The sequence below is a fragment of the Dipodomys merriami genome, unplaced genomic scaffold (assembly GCF_024711535.1).
Source record: "Dipodomys merriami isolate MVZ:Mamm:240054 unplaced genomic scaffold, mDipMer1.0.p SCAF_488, whole genome shotgun sequence".
Classification (NCBI taxonomy): domain Eukaryota; kingdom Metazoa; phylum Chordata; class Mammalia; order Rodentia; family Heteromyidae; genus Dipodomys; species Dipodomys merriami.
The window spans coordinates 624,114-641,195 of record NW_027206055.1 but is presented as its reverse complement, the minus strand read 5'-3'; the positions used below and the strand labels follow the sequence as shown (position 1 = coordinate 641,195).

The following is a 17,082-nucleotide window of genomic DNA, read 5'->3' as shown; positions in this document are numbered from 1 at the left end:
TATTCCATGTGTAATAACAGTCAATAAAATAAATGGCAAATAGATGAATGAAACAAAAAATTTAATGAATAGCTACACTAAGCACAATATTGAGTCAACAGATGGGGCTCTATTTCAGGGCCTGGAAACTGGCTAGGAGCTGAATTGGCTGCTGTGCTTACTATCACCCATTCATGAACTTCTAGGCCCTGAATTTAGATCCCAGCACTGCCAAAAGTATAATCTTGGAGTGAGAAGCTAAGCATGACATGTTTTCTTTTTCTTTGAAAGTGCTCAGTGTCAGGTAGGATGTATAATTTGGATGCAAATCTATATGCTATGTAATAGGATGTCATAAATGTAATAAATGTCATAGGTGGAATAATTGTCACTACAATAAATGATAAAGGGTTGAATTAGTGAATCATTCTAGATTAAATTAGATGCAACAATTATAGGAAGTGTATTAAGTTTTATTAATATTTTATTAAGCATTACCAGAATAAAAATTACATGGAGACATAATTAAATATCGAATAATAGGTAGTGACACATGATGCATAATTTAATTATATAAGACATCTGTCTCATTCTATAAAATATGTAAATATATATGTGTATATGTACATATATGATAAACAATAATGGGATATTGAGTAATTATTAATTAATGCTTTATTAATTGTTCAACTGGGACACATCATTAAATGGAGACATAATTTAATATCTAATAATTGGCAGTAATCCCTGCAACTACTGCTGCCTCCTTCTTGCCCTCATCGCTGGCCTGTCAGTGCCAAAAAAGGCCTCCAGGAGAACCCCTCCACCCCTGCACCAATGTGTCCTGTACTTCCAGTGACTCCTGGTGGTCAGTATGATCTACATGACCACAGAAGAGCATGAGGATATATGTTACACACAGACATGAAGAACTAGTATGATGGCTTGACCTTCATGGCCTCTGAAAATGGAGGTTTGACCTGCATAAGTTTTGCTTCACTATGAATTTTCTATTTTCACACTGAACACCATATACTTTCATTGTGATTCCTTTATTGGTTTTTGTCTTATTCTCTCAAAACAAGTCTATTATCATAGGCTGATACTATGTCTCTGGTGATGGCACCAGCAGATCCAAGTGGAAAGGGAAGTGGGACATAGAGTACCCATCCTTTCCAAAAGAGTCCACCACAGGTCAGAAGAACAAGTCTTAGGAGAGTGGGCACAGCTGATGCTTCCCTCTCTGAAGCATGGCTCAAGTTTGGAGAGGGATTTCAGGACATCTGAAATATTGAATTATTGAAATATTGAATTATCTCCAAGACCAAAGAAACAACCACATCTAGTAATTGAGCTCACAAGTATACCATGGAGATCCAGTGAAAATGATCAATCAGATGAAGATAGGACACTGTTTAAAATACAGAGAAACAATGGGATTGGCACTATTGGCAGGAACAATTTGTGTACAGAAAGAAGATAGGGCCAAGGGAGATGAACTGCAGTTGATTGACTAGAAAATGGACAGTGACAGAGAAGAAACCAGTAAAGGCAATGAATGTGAAGATGGAGAGGGTGCCATGGAAATTTCAGATGGTGCTTCTAGTGCAAGTAGTTATTCTTTGGCAAGTGATAGTAGGAAACCTGAGCTTCCTAAGGCAGGACCTGACTTTATTGCCTAGCTGGACTAAAAGTGAAGATCCTCCTGCCTCACATTCCGGAGTTCTAGGATTACAGTCATGCATTACCACATTCCTGTTTGAAACATTTAACTTTCATGTTAGATTATTTCTTTTTCACCTGTGGCCTTTATAAGCCTGACTTCGACATTTTTGGACCTTGGCGTGAACATTTGTCTGGATTATGAGGAAACAATAATTATTCCAACAGTTTCCCATATTGAAACACCCACTCCTTGGGTACTTGTCAACTCACTGTGTTCATCTGGCCTGTGTGGAGATTGTCCATTCTGCTCTGGTCCTTAAGAGGTCTGCAAGATTCTCAGCTGTGTACTAGAAGAACACAGAGATGGAGAGTTTTAGATAGCAATGAGAAAAAAGAAATTTACTTCACTGAAACTCTATTATTTGCCTTATTTTTGCCTGTCATATTTACCTTGCTCACAGTTTACATTCTTTTATGGTATAATGAAGTAATAACATTTATTTTCCTCAGCATTTAAGTTTAATTCTTTGTTTTCATTGAGACAAACTTCTAAGAAAGAACAACTAATCTCATGTTCATTTCCACAAATGGATGTTTTTATTTTCATATTCCCTTGTAAGACAATAATTCTTGGTGTGGCAAGTCAGGAAATAGAAATAGATTAAAATTTTAAACATGATACATTTATTTGTGATGTCAGTAAGCTTTGGAATTTTAGTCACTAAAATGTGTGTGACTACTACGTTTACTCTTGCCCACTCTGGTGAGAGCATCCTTAATTACTAAGTTATTAACAAGTGAATGGATTGCCAGACAAACTTTGAGAGTTTTTGTTTTCTTGGCAGACCATTAAACATTTATTTAGAGGAAAAAATACCACACTATTTCTGCTCTTCATAGAGTCTACTATACTTCAGTTAATTCATCTGTAACTATTAGCATACAACTGAATGTATTTGCTTTTGGGTTTATTGGAACATTCTAGCAGCCACAAATAAGGGAAACCATGCAGCTTGTGTTCTCTGGGTCTGGATTACTTCCCATAATATAATTCTTTCCCAGTCTTTCCACATTATTACAAATGGTAGTCTATCATGCTCTCTGACAGATGAGTGGGATTTCTCTCTGTTTGTTTGTGTGTGTGTGTGTGTGTGTGTGTGTGTGTGTGTGTGTGTGTTCATACATACATTTATATATATGTATATATGTACATATACACACATATATGTATATATATTTATATCTATATATACATATATAGATATAAAATGTGGTATACATGTATGTAACCTCATACATACATATATATATGTATGTATGTATGTAACCTCATACATATATATATATATATATATATATATATATGTAACCTCATACATGTATACCACATTTTATTGATCCATTCACCATTTTAGGGTTTTCTGGGTACTGGAAAGTGAGAGACAGGAGCCTTATCCCTCTGTTTGTGGGAAGACATAAACTCTTGTAGCAACAGTCCTGAGCCTTGTTACCCTTTTTTATGGCCTGAAGTGGTAAAAGCTGATCGACAATTTGTTCACTTTTGCAATTCCTGGGGCCTGAACTCAGTGCCTGTGCACTGTCCCTAAGCATTTTTTGCTTAAATCTAGCATACTAACACTTGAGCCACTGCAACACTTCCAGCTTTTTCTGGATATGTGGTTACTGAAGAATCAAACTCAGGGCTTCATGCATGCTAGGCAAGCACTCTACCACTAGGCCACCTTCCCAACCCAATATTTTATTTTTTAAAAAACTAACATGTAAAAGAAACAACTACATGAGCAACTGTATTACAGGAGGCAAGCTCCATGACTAGAACCATGACTTCCCTGGCCAGAAACCTGGGAGACCAGGCCTTTGCCACAAGTCTCCTGTGAGGTCAGCTTCCAACCACTGAGCATCATTTCATTGGCCTGAAAGGAAGGAGAGTGTTGAGATGTGAAACATGATGCAAGCAGACAGAGGGAGCCTCATCCCCCAATGTCAACAATGAGGATGGTTACTCACAAACCCCAGATCCTGTGGCACATGTGCTAGTAGACACTAATTATGAATTGTGTAGAGTCATGATCCAATGGGCAGATGGGTTGAGCTATTATGAGAAAGACATAACCTCATTCAGAATCATATGGACTCCAAAAATGTGAACTAGAAAAGGTCTACTTTGTGTTTGAGGTTATTGTTTTAACTTCCTTTATCTGCACTCTGTCCTCTAAAGTCAGCTCCCATGTGTGAACTCTTCATATGCAAGAAAATGAGCCATAAATAAGGCCAAGTAATTGTTAATCTTATGGAAGTGAGCCAGGCATAGAATGGCTGTCTGGGGTTTCTTTTCCTCTCTGAGTTACAAAAAGTGATTTGTTCCTGAGACAGAGCCCATGTTCTAATGGCTGAGCTATTACTGCTGGATATCACATTTCACCATGTGGATATAACTATAAGAGACAAAGCAGCCAGGACTTTGATGTTCCCAAAATTATTGCCATGCTGAGTGAGTCTGACACATGACTTCGAATGACTGCATGAAGGAAGTGAACATTCTTTTGTTTTTACAACATGTAATAGTGTATAAATCGATACATGCTTATTCACTTTACACTGACTTTAATTTTGTCCCAGGTTTTCATTTTGGTTTCAGAGGAAAGTGTCTGGATTTACCATTCCAACAACAGGCTCCCAGATGCTCATGCAGGGTGAGGAGGGGAGAATGGGTCGAAATGATGACTTCCTTCTGTGTTTCCCTGGCAGTGCTGAAAACCAGACCCAGAGCTTCTGGGCTTCAGGTAAACAAGCAGTGGGTAGAGTCTCCCTTCTCAAGAGATGAAATCTTCATGAAAATTGCCCACAGGACACTACAGTTTCCACTGCTTTTTTACTTCCACGCAGTGCACATAGCACACGAACTAATGCTGGAGGGCACAGGTATGGCTGACTCACCACCCTTCAAGAGAGGCAAGAAGGATGAACACAGTGGCAGGGGACCTGTTCCTCAGCAGACAGCCTTGCAAGGTTCTGAACATCACCCTAAGTGAGGCTGGCATTTGAGCACAGTCTTGGACAGATCATAAGCATCTGAAGAGTGTGGAATGTTCTGCTAATACACAGGTTGACTAAGCAGCCTGTCCTTGGGGGAAAAGGATCTACTATAAGTAAACATTTATCAGAAATCTCACTAAACCTTGTTCTTTATATTAAGTCAGTTCTTCAAGGCAGACAAGTGAGAGTGGATAAAGGAGAAGGGCCCTAGGACCACTGAATTTTCCCATCTTAGAGCATCATTTTCTTTCTCAACATATAGTAGGGAAGCCACAGCCTAGTCCTGCTAGCCAATAGAAGTATATTCTCAATAGTATATGCCAATATGTTCAGGTCCAGATAACTCAGTGATAGTGGTTCCACTCTGTTCTCTCAGTAACTTCTCTTTTTTGAGATAGGGTCTAATCTAAGTAGGACTTTGGGCTAAGCTACCTTTGTATGCAGATCATAGGCATGTACCACCATGCCTAGTCTCATTACTTCTTTTTGTTTTCTGCCCTTTGAAAGTCAGCCAATAGCTCTAACATCGTTCTCTTCCATTACATTCTATTCATGCCCTTATCTGGTTCTCTCCATCTGGTCTAACTGGAGCCATCTGTCTCTAGCCAGCACACTGTCATGGTGGTCCATCTTCCCAGCTAGCTCCATACACATCTGTTTGTTACTAGGGAGTCTTTCCTGACTTGTGCTTTTCACTTTTCCAAATGACTGGATGTGCAAGACAATAAAAGGAGTTCCTGAATTTTGCCAAGAGTGTGAATGACATGACTGATTCAAGGCTGTTAACCATTTTCTTTTCTTTTCTTTTCTTTCTTTCTTTTTTTTTTTTTGGTCCGGTTGTAGGGCCTGAACTCTGGGCCTGGGCGCTGTCCCTCAGCTCTTCAGCTCAAGGCTAGTGCTCTACCATTTGAGCCACAGCGCCACTTCTGGCTTTTTTTCTTTTTGCTTATGTGGTGCTGGGGAATCGAACCCAGGGCCTCATGCATGCAAGGCAAGCACTCTACCACTGAACCACCTTCCCAGCCCCCTGTTAACCATTTTCCACTTAAACACACAAGCAGTGGGCCAGGATTGGTGGCTCATATCTGTGATCTTAGCTAATAGGTAGGCTTAAATCTGGAGGATGGTGGCTCTGAGACCAGTCTAAGCAGAAAAGTCTTGAGATCCCACCTTCAAAATAATCGCAAAAGAAGGGCTGGAAGTATGGCTTACGGTGAGCATACAATATGAGCAAGAGCTGTCATAGTATAGGTCACCTTGTGCTGCTTGTAGCACAGGTCCTTTAGTCCCAGGTCTGTACTAATAACATCTCTTCAATTCCAACTTTGTGTATGTGTGTGTATGTGTACAACTTCACGTACTCATGCACTTGTTGTGTACACTGATAATATTAAGTTGCACGTGCTTATGTTGCAGAGACTTCAAACTAATTTTTATCTTTCCAAACACAATGAACCATCAAGAATTCTACCACTGTCAACATTCATTACAAAGATTCCACTTCCAAAATGCCATTTGGTTAGATGGTGTTTACCTATCCATATTTACTTAGTCTTTCCTCTAGTTGACCCTCATCCTCCCATACCATTGCACCTCCACACATTCCCCCAGATTATTGTTTACAATGATCTTAACATTTTCCTGGAAATAAGGATTCTTTAGTGGTAGAATTAGCATTTAATTGCTAGCAAGTCAGCTTCTTCAGTAATAACTCACAATGAGCTTAAAGATCTACCCTTAATCAGGTAGGGATAGGTGGACACAGCATAGTAAAATGGACAAAAAAGCATTTCAATGCCAGGTGGACCACTATGGGACCTGATGCGATACCATCATGTGCTAAACATGGACATCCCAGGTGAGGGCAGAATACTCTCTTGTACGTGTGGGACTCCTGGATATCAGGAAAGTAGGAGGCTGAGACCTGAGTCCAACCCTTACTCTTCTCAAATTGCTGGCAAAGTTTCAGAAAAACTCAGTATTCTGCCCAAGGAAGGTATGCTAGGCTACAGGTGAAGAAAGACAGGAGCCTAAAACGTGGCATGCAATTTCTGAGAAGACACCTTCATACTTACTAAGAACTTATGAGCTTATAGAAATTGATTTGTTGTGGTCAGACAGTGTGGGTATGCAAGCCAAGGAGGGGACTGGCCACTTCCTTACAGTATCATCCTATAGTGACAAGAAGAGGAAAATAACCCCAAATGGGACTGCACTGGTCATCTACTTGATGTCAAAGTATTGGGGCTGAACAGTACTGAGTGTTAACCTGGACTGCTGGTCAGAGAGCTGGAAAAGTAGGGAATAGGATGTGAATTGAATGATAAATAGAGGGATGGGTTGATGGAAAGAATTGTCAACTGCAACATCACATTCAGATCTACCAGAGATCTCTCATAAAGGGCCAGTACAGTCAACCATATGAACCCATTAGCACTGGTCATTCTTGTTTGCTAGCAATCACTTTCTGACTTATCAGACATACACACACACCCCAAATGGCCATGGTTTGGTGGACACAGAGGGCTAGAATATAAATGTCAGTAAATGCCTGACATGTTAGCAGAGAGTATCAAAGTTTAGCCACCCTGCATTTTTCATTCCCAAGATTCTCAGCCTGTTAGGTCCTTGTGGCAAACTCAGTGCTCCAATGGGAAGAGATGCTGCCTCCAGGCCTCCCTTTCTTATCCTCCAGGTCTCAGAAGTCCCCAAAAGGCTGGTCTGGAGGTGTGGGGGAATAATGCAGGCAAAGCCCAAATGTTGGAGACTCCAATTCATAGCAATGATAGGGTGCTGCAGAGCTCTGGATTGTGTTGTGCCTCCAAGGGAAGGAGGCACTGTTGGCACATGAGTGCATCAGGGCTTCCTGATCCTCCCTGCCCAACAGCAGCTGTTCTGGATTGAGCAGCACACTGGGATGGGGTATGAGGCACCCTGAGGACAAGTACCCACCAGTAGAGGGATGGATAGGGCAGGTAAATCTACAGAGAACAGTGCCAGTACTGGGCAGCTGTGCTCTTTTATCAACTTCTCCACATTTCAGTTTTCAAAAACAACTTAGACTTTAGAGTAAGTTTCAACCTATGGAAAATTTACACAAGTGTGTTTCCCTCACTGCCCTAGCTCTCCCTTGATTCACATGTCATAAAACATGTTAATCAAAGTCAGAACATTTCCACTGAAGCCATAGTAGTCATTAAACACAAACCCCGTACCAACCTCAACATTGCCTCCTTCTGCCCTTCTCTCACTCAGGAGTCCATCTGGTCCTGCAGATCGTTGCTCTCCTCTCCTTTGAGGGGCCAAAGTTCCAACTAAACCTCCATCCTTGGCCATTGTGAGGGGTTCTGCTCAGCATTTGCTGTCTTGGTAAGCATAGATTGAGGGATGTCGATGGACTGTTCCTCTTTGGCAGGAGCCTACAGAGCAACAGATGCTGCAGCCATCTCAGTGAATCACACTGGGGCACCGAGGTCACCATGCTTAACCTTGTTCATGGTACTCGTGTTAGAACTCAGAGTATTGTACTTGCTAGGTAGGTGAGCTATATTCCTATTTTGTGCTGGTCATTTTTTAGTTATGGTCTTGCTTCCTATCCAGGTACATGCCTGGGCCTGGACTCACCTATTTTAAGCTTCCTGTTGTAGTGAAGTTGATATTAATTGATAGCTTAAGAGGAGATGTCACCCAGTTTTTGGCTTGGGCTGGTCCTGAATAATGATCATCCAAATCTCAGCATCTTAAATAGTTAGGATTACACATGTGACTCCCAGCTCCAATGTGCCTTCCTTCTCAACCCTACCAACTCAGCAGTGACTGACAGCTTCCTCTCCTCAGTTACTCTTACCCTCTGGAATTTCAGAGAGGAGACACACATTTTCTTCTTCATTGTACTCTAATTGCTCCCAAGATTGCCTGAAATTGTACTATCTCCCCTCATTGTAGGCTCCCCAAGGAAGTGATACCCTTGGATACTGGATATTTCTACATGAGGAAGTAAACTTAGCTGTGAACCCCAAAGGGAGATCCTGTTACTTCAGCTGTGGGCTGTCAGTTCCTTCCGCAACTCCCTCAGTTACAGTCATTTTCCATGACACAATTGTCTTCCTGCACTGATGGGTACAAAGACAGCATCATGCCAATTGGCCAGGTCAAACTATGGGACACTCAGTGGTGGAGCTGGAGGAGTTGCACTTGTCCCCTATCCAATCTGACATCCAGTCCCTCTCTTCAACAGAATTCAATCTTTGTGGATTCTCCTCTCTGCCAACACTCTCAGTCTGTCTCTAGAACTAAGGAACAAGGTATATGTAATTGAGAAAACACAAACACAATCTCTCATCATGAATGGACCAATTTAAATAGTGAAAAAATGAACCACAAAATTATACTGAACCCCTCTCCCTGCTTCTTGTATTTGTGCAAGTTTGCTCCCTAATTGCTTTTGTGTGTTTGTTGGGGAAGGTGTGTGGGTACGGGTGCGGGGGATATTGTGTATAATAGGACTTGAACTCAGGGCCTATGGCTCTTAACCTAGCTCTTTTTTGTTCAAAGCTGGCACTCTACCATTCCAGCCACTGATCCCTAGTGGCTTTTTCCAGGCTAATTGAAATAAGAATCTCTTGGGTTTCTCTGCCTACAATGGCTTCAAACTTCAATTCTGGTATCAGCCTCCCAAAAGGCTAGTGTGTGAGCCACTAGTGCATGGCCTCCCACTGCCACTTTAAAAGGGCAGCTTTTAAAGTGAAGTAAAAGAAAATTCTTGATTGAAAACTGGGTATCAGTGTGATTTAGGTAAATCTGGAGGCTCCTCATGGGAGGAAAGGCCTTCTCCTTGGAAGTACTACAGCACTACATGAACCAAGTGGGTTTGATGAAATGTCCCCAGAGAACACACAAGATACCCTGAGTGAAACAACACCCAAAGCACAGGTTCTTAGGACATTGTCTAAAATAAGTTTTTAACCAAGGTGTTCACAGATGTGCCTCTCATATCCTTGGGAAAGATATCAGTAGAGCAGCCATCTGGATTCTGTCCTACGGGGGTACAAGGTGTTTGGAACCAAGCCTTTTCCTTGGTCCAAACCACATCACAAAGAGGCCATGTGGATGCTCCTAGTCCAATGGCTGGGCCTTTTACTGCTACAAAATTAGGCTTCTTAAACTGGATGAAAGTATTCACTAAGTTTCTAAAGTTAAAAAAGTACACAGGGAACAAGTAAAAACATTGCATATGTGAGCAGATGACAAAAATCTATTCTAGATTGGAAGTTGCCAAGCAGAAACTATGCAAATCATAAAAATTAAGATTTCTTAAAAAGCCTCCTCCCAGAAAAGGTAGATTGTGGATCTACCTGCTGCAGGTTGTAAAGGCTTACCTACAGCCTGGATATTACACAGGTGTCGCTGCTACCACCAGTTGTAGGTGACATAGCCAGAAGGGCTTTCATATTTACAGTGGCTCTTGGCCACTCTGACTATTGCATATAGCATTTCCAACTTTCTCTCTTTGAAGACCCAAGGATCATACTGACTTTAGGGAGTTCTTGTATCCAAGAAAAGGGAAAATTCAGAGTGAACTTGGCACTAAGATTGTCTGGTACTGACTGAAGGGTTATTGACTAAGCGATATAACCTGCCCCTGCAAGGAGACTTTACACATTGAATTGGAAACACGTATTTTCTAAGGTCTTATAAACTGGACTAAATTAACTTATGGACATGGAGATAAGCTAATTTAAGACATAAGGTTGGAAATAAAGATCAGCAAGCATCTCAATGCCTGTATCCCATTATGTGTTGTTGGATGCTACTGCCACAGGAAATTTGAGAGCAAAGCAGACATGGGAGAGGGAGGCCTTTGCAGGGAACAAGAACTTGCCATAAAACACAACCAATGCTGTGCTGGAGTTTGTTTTATAGGCTTTGTAGTTCCAGGGAGGTTGATGCTATACTATATAGGGAATCTGCTTCTTCCTCCCCACCATACAGCTGATTCTGTTTTCAGAGGTAGTCTCTTGTTCTGATTTCACAGAGTAGATCAAAGCATAAACTTATACCTACATACATATAAAGTGACTCTTTATAGGTAGTTTGAGCCTGACCTTTGAAGAATAACTAAAACTTTTCATATACAGAGTTCTAAGCCAGAGCTTGACTGACAACAGCTATTGAGGCACTTCCTACTAGTTCCTCATCCTCTGAATACTATCAAGATGGAATATAGTGCTGCATCTCCCCTCCCCCTCCCTTCCCCCCCCCCACCCCTGTGCAAGTCCTACAGTTGAATTCAGGGTCTTCTGCTTAGTTGGCTGGCACTTGAATACTTGAATCACACTTTCAGTCCTGTTTGTACTAATCATTGGAGGCTCAATTTTAACAGACTTTTCTAATTGATCTGGTATTAACACAAATCCTCTGGATGTATCTCAGACTTTTGAGTAGCTAGAATTACAGATGTGAGTCACTGCTTCCAGCTAGATTATATTGTAAGGAGGGAGGTTGGGAGGTTTGTAAGGAACACAGGAGAACAGGGCTTGCAGATGCAGATTCCAGCAACTGGTGTGAGGTGTAGTCCATTAGGTGAGGCCTACCTCATCTCAGCCTTGCCAATTGCCCCCAAGGTAAGTAATGTTTTGCATTATGCAAGAATTGATCCTTTAAAAGAATAAGCCACACTAATATCTAAGGTTTCTAAATGAGATGGCCCAAGGCATTATTCGAAAGCTCACAATGGAGTTTAACAATAAAGCTGTGGTACATGAAAACATAAGAATAAAAAAACTGTCCATGATTCCATGCTTCTCCCATGATATATTTGTACATACATAAAAAATTCTCATCTCAAGCCCAAAGAAACACAGGTCCCATGGTTTCCCTTATTTGCAATGACTAGTATATGTCTGAGACAAGCAGAAATGTTCAGAGGAGTTGATGTTAGGTGAAATGAATCCCAAGATAAGGACTCATATTTTTTCTTTCTTGCTATTGTTTTAAACATATTTATAAGATGATTGTTTTGTGGTTTTTTATGTCCCTCCTCCTCAGTATAATCCCTGTTTTCACTGTATTTGATGTTGCTATAATTTGTGGAGGGGAAGGGAAAAAACAAATTGTTTAAACAGGGATACAGGTGGACCCATTGCAACAATGAGATGTACAAGACGTTATGTCAAAAATGAATTTTCAACTCTGGCATGGTATGGGGAGGGAGATGGGAAGGGATGGTAAGGGGAAACAAAGGAGGAGGGAACAATGCTTGATAAGAAATGTACTCATTTGGGCTGGGAAGGTGGCTCAGTGGTACAGAGATTGCCTTGCATGCATGAGGCCCTGGGTTTGATTCCTCAGCACCACAGAAGCAGAAATAAAAAGCTGGAAGTGGTGCTGTGGCTCAAGTGGTTGAGCGCTAGCCTTGAGGTGAAGAGCTGAGGGACAGCGACCAGGCCCAGAGTTCAGGCCCATGACCGGACTCCCCACCCCCCAAAAAAAGAAATGTACTCATTACCTTGCTCGTGTAATTGTAACCCCTCTGTACTACATTTTCAAGATTTAAAAAAATTCTGGTTTCAAAGTCTTTGAGGAAAATCAATACCAGGATTTCAATAGGATTGATACATTGTTTTATAACTGGAATTTCAATTTTTGCCTGGAATGATAATAATGTCAAATGAAATTATGTCTCTATTTCAGAGGTCCATGCTAAATTCATCAGCAGCCCTGCTCAGAGGAAGGGTGCAATGATGATGTGTAAACTCATTTGTAAACATGAGTTGAACAGAAACTCAGTTTGTTAAAACACAGCCACCCACCAAATCTTTGTAGAAATGACCTGTCAGGAGAGACCTCTCCAGTCCACAAAGCTGTATGATCATGAACTACAAAAATCCAGCGGCAGTGTGGCTAGTGGTAGGAGATCATGATGGACCTAAAGAGGAAATGTGTACAGTTTTGTTAAGTATACATGCGGTTGTGTTTGCTAGCCATTGGACTTGACATAGGGCCTGTGCACTGTCTCTGAGCCTCTTTGTGCTCAAGGCTAGTGTTCTACCAACTAAATCCCAACACCACTTCCAGCTTTTTCTTAGTAGTTTATTGGAGATAAGAGTCTCATGGACTTTCTTGTCTCAGCTGGCTTCAAACTGCAATCCTCAGATTTCAGCCCCCTGAGTAGCTAGGATTACAGGCATGAACCAGCAGGCTCCTGGTTTTTATACTTATCTTTTAAAACTTAATATTAAAGCCCATAAACATTAATAGGTGTACAATGCAGCATACTCAATTTGTGTTTGTTCCCACTGGATTATCTGTGAACTGAGTTAAAGGCTGTCTTAGATATGGAAGGGAAGGAAAGATTTTCCACAAAGTTAGTTTTTGAAGATATTATTATTCAATAGAATTCCTTCTGAGAAGACACTTGACAAGATCAGATATTAGGTCAAACCCTCATGGAAGGGTGTAGGAATTGTCTGGGGAAACCAGGCAACAAAATTTGAATTAGGAGGTAGTGTGCTTCCTTCCTCAGCTTACTCAGCTTTATTATCTGAAGAAAGGAATGAGTAGGAAGAGGTCAAGTTCTAGGGCCAGTTTACGGGTTTGTTTTGTTCTCTCTCCAAATCCTGTAATATAGGAGTGCTGAGTAATAGCCTCTTCCTTTGGAAAGTCCGCACATTATCTCACTCTATCATGAGAGGAGACCTCACTTCTGTGGAGATAAGCTTGCTCTTGGGTCCTTCAGACACATAGTATGCAGACATCAAAAGTCCAATGCTATAAAGGGAACCCAAGATACTCAGTTTTATCAATGATGTAAGGGCCATTTCATGACAATGAATCTGCAAACTGGGTATCATCAATTCCAATAGTGGAAATAGCAGCCCTGGACAGTGGATGATGTAAGATGTTAATTGATCTCCATTATCACTTCCCTTTCCTTCCATTCTGAATATTTGCCACAATGAAGATCTTTGCCTCAAAAAGTTTAAGGAATTTGAGTCATGATACCACAGAAACAAGCAAAAATACAATACATAGAAAGATTGTTTTGTGTAATGTCCCTCATAGGCATATAAAGTTAATTTAAATAAACTGAGTAAGAGAAAGGTTAAGTGAAACTGCTTTAAATAAGTAGTTTTTTCTGATTCTCCCATATTCCATTAAGCAAAATTATCGCTGATAAAAATACGTTTACTCAAAGCAGCAGCAATGCAGGTTTCACAGAAGCACAATGTTTCAGTTTCCTATAATATCAGCTGAGCCTTCTGTGGGATCTAGGAGAAGGACATGGCATAGGGAGGCTGGGAGAAGTAATAGGAGTGAGGATCTGATGAAAACAATCATCTAAAATCACCTAAAAGTGCATGAGATGAGGTTTCTACTTAAATATCTGTATCTATCTTTTCTCTTTCTCTAATCCCAGTACTACAAGCCTCAGCCACTGTCAAGGGCAGAGACTGGACACCTGAGGAGGGAGAAGACTGGAGAGCAGCAAGATTGGTAAGAAAAGCTCTAAGATACATAAGAGAGGACTCAGGTGGTCTCACAGAAGATGTACAAAGTCACCACTGAAGACAATGGTATGTGTGTGTGTTTGTGTGTATGTGTGTGCATATGTGTGTGTGTGTGTGTGTGTGTGTGTGTGTGTGTAAAAAGTGAGGCTTAAAGACATGCAACATATCCTGAACTATGATTTAACAATGAGCAGTGTCTACACTTTGATATGAGGTTCTGATAGTCTAGAGCAGAATTATGTCCACTGATGAAGGTTTATAATTTCAAGTCAAGTAAGAAGGCAATGCCTTCTAGCACCACATCTGAGAACTCAGAATAATAATGGGATTATAATATTTCAAACCATAGGTATGTTATTTTGGGGAATAACAGAGATGGGGGGGACTGAGATCCAAGGCTAGTCTAGGCAAAGTTTTAGCAAGCAGACCTTATCTCAACAAATTATTCTGGCTAGGTGGTTCATTCCTGAAATCCCAGCTCTATGGGAGGTGTATGTGAGGGAAGAGCAAAGCCCAAAAATTACTTAAAATACTTAAAGCAAGATGGGGGCAGGAGGTGTGGTAGAATGCATGCCTAGCATGTATGAGGCTTTGAGTCCAATCAAACCATAGTACTATTAAAACAACCCAACAGATGTAAGATGTGTTCATTAGCTGATTCAGCTTTTTTCCTCTCTACTAGAAATATTTAGAATTCGGGGAAGCATAGGAGAAGTGTACAGCACAAGTACCATGCAGCTGTACATTATCTATACAGCACTCTTAGCCAACATGCCGAGCACTTGCTGGGTTTCAGTTGTTGGCCTCTGATAAGCAGTCATTAATGTCAGACTCATAGAGCAGATGAGTTAATTGAGTCAACTGACTTAAATGACTGACATTGAAGCCTATGCAGGGCTGTGATCTTCAGTTCTAGTGCTTGGAAAACTAACCCCAACCCCGATGCAAACACATTGGCTCTGCAAACCTGATTGCATCTGCCATCTTGGTGCCTTTTCTCTTTCTATCATCTGTGAGATGGTCTATGAAGTAAATTAAGTCCAGGCCACAATAGAAGATGCTGCCGGGTGCACTGAGATAGACCTGCTGTCATTGGCAGTGGCTGTTTTCAGGGCACTCAGGACTTCTTTTATCACCGGGAAGTCACCATAAGTTCCAATGATAAGGACCACTTTGGGTACAGACTACTATAAGCATTTTAAAGACCCCTCTGTATGGTATTTTCACAATAATAATCATAATAATAAAAAGAAAGCCTTTGTTTCTCTGAAGGTTACAAGAAATGGGTATTTCTGCAGTTTGAACAGCAGGTGGCACTTTTAACTACTTTACAAGTGAGTCCAGTCTGTTGTTTTTGTTATTGTTGTTGCTGATTTAGCTTAGGATAGAAACCTATGTGATATGGTGAGAGGGCAAAAAATCATTTAAAATGATCTTGGAAACATTAAAAAACCTCACCAGTGAAGAGATTGCAGTCTAAAAATGTACCAAAAATCAAGCCCTGAACTGCTTGTTCTGTATGAGTGTAGCTAGCACACAGACCTTCTGTAGGTAGCTTTCCTTGTCTGGAACAACCTACTCAAGCTGTGTACAAAGGAAAAGAAACAACACTAGAACTTAAAATTTGGAAATGCCCAGTGCAAGTTGAGATGTATGCATTTCCAGAGCCTTCCTAGCACTAGGGGCTTTTGAACAACAATCTCTTCAACAACAATCTCCTTGGCCTTTGCAAGCTGCCTTTTCAGGTATTAGTCAATATGCATACATAGAAAGCCCCCTTGCTGTGTGCTCTGCCACAACACTAAGACCATCAGTGTTGTAGGATGATAGGGAAACTTTTCCCAGGACAGAATGCAGCCATTGTTATGTTTAGCAAATAATTAACCTGTCAAACTGGGCGCCAGTGGCCCTTGACTATAAACCTAGCTACTCAGGAGGCAGAGATCTGAGTATGCCAGTAAAAAACCAGCTTGGGAAGGATAGGCCTTGAGACACTTATCTCCAAGAAACCACCAGAAAACTGGAAGTGGCACTGTGGCTCAAGTGATAGAGAGCTATACTTGAGCTTAAGAACAGAGAGACAGCCCCTAGGCCTAGAGTTCAAGTCCCATGACCAACAAAATAAAGAAAAAGAAAGAAGGAAGGAAAAAAGAAAGAAAGAAAGAAAGAAAGAAAGAAAGAAAGAAAGAAAGAAAGAAAGAAAGAAAGAAAGAAAGAAAGAAAGAAAGAAAGAAAGAAAGAAAAAGAAAGAAAGAAAGAAACCTGTCATGATGAGAGATATGGCAAAGCTCAAGCCTTTGCAGATAAAGACATCCTGACCTGGGAGATGGCTCAAAAACAGAGGCACTGTTACCTTCTCCTGGTAAGAACCAAAGCTCCCACTGGAGCCCATACCATTAGAATAGAGCAGATGCCCAGCACATGCCTACAGCCCCAAGTCAGTGTGACCAGAGTGATTAGCAGCCAAGCTTCCAAGTCCCCTTTGATTCCTGCCTCCTGGGCACATTGTGGGCCAGCTCAGAAGGAGGTTTCAGAAGAGCATAAAGAGCCATGAAGCAAAGCAGTCGTGTAGAAACGCAAAGCACATGACTCTCACCTCTGGGATTCCAGAGTTATTCTCAGATTATTTTGTGGATAAGAAGATGTGAGTGAATCATCTTGCTTCCTGAAAAATATCTCTGTATAGGTAGGCACTCTTTGCCTCACACTGAAATGCAACCACTTGTCCAAAGGCTGGTCTCATCTGTGGCCAATAAATTTCCTTTTCCCAGCCATCACCCCTTTAACAGACATCTGTATGTTGGCTGATAGCACATCCATGAATGGAGATGTACCTGTGAAGGGTTTGAAACCATAGTGGTCCATGATGTCC

General features: G+C 41.1%; 1 pseudogene; it reads right to left on the bottom strand.

Moving 5' to 3' along the window:
* Nucleotides 1–1,980: 1,980 nt before the first annotated feature.
* LOC138809156 (chromodomain Y-like protein) lies at nt 1,981–17,036 on the bottom strand (annotated as a pseudogene).
* Between the last annotated feature and the right edge of the window lie 46 nt (nt 17,037–17,082).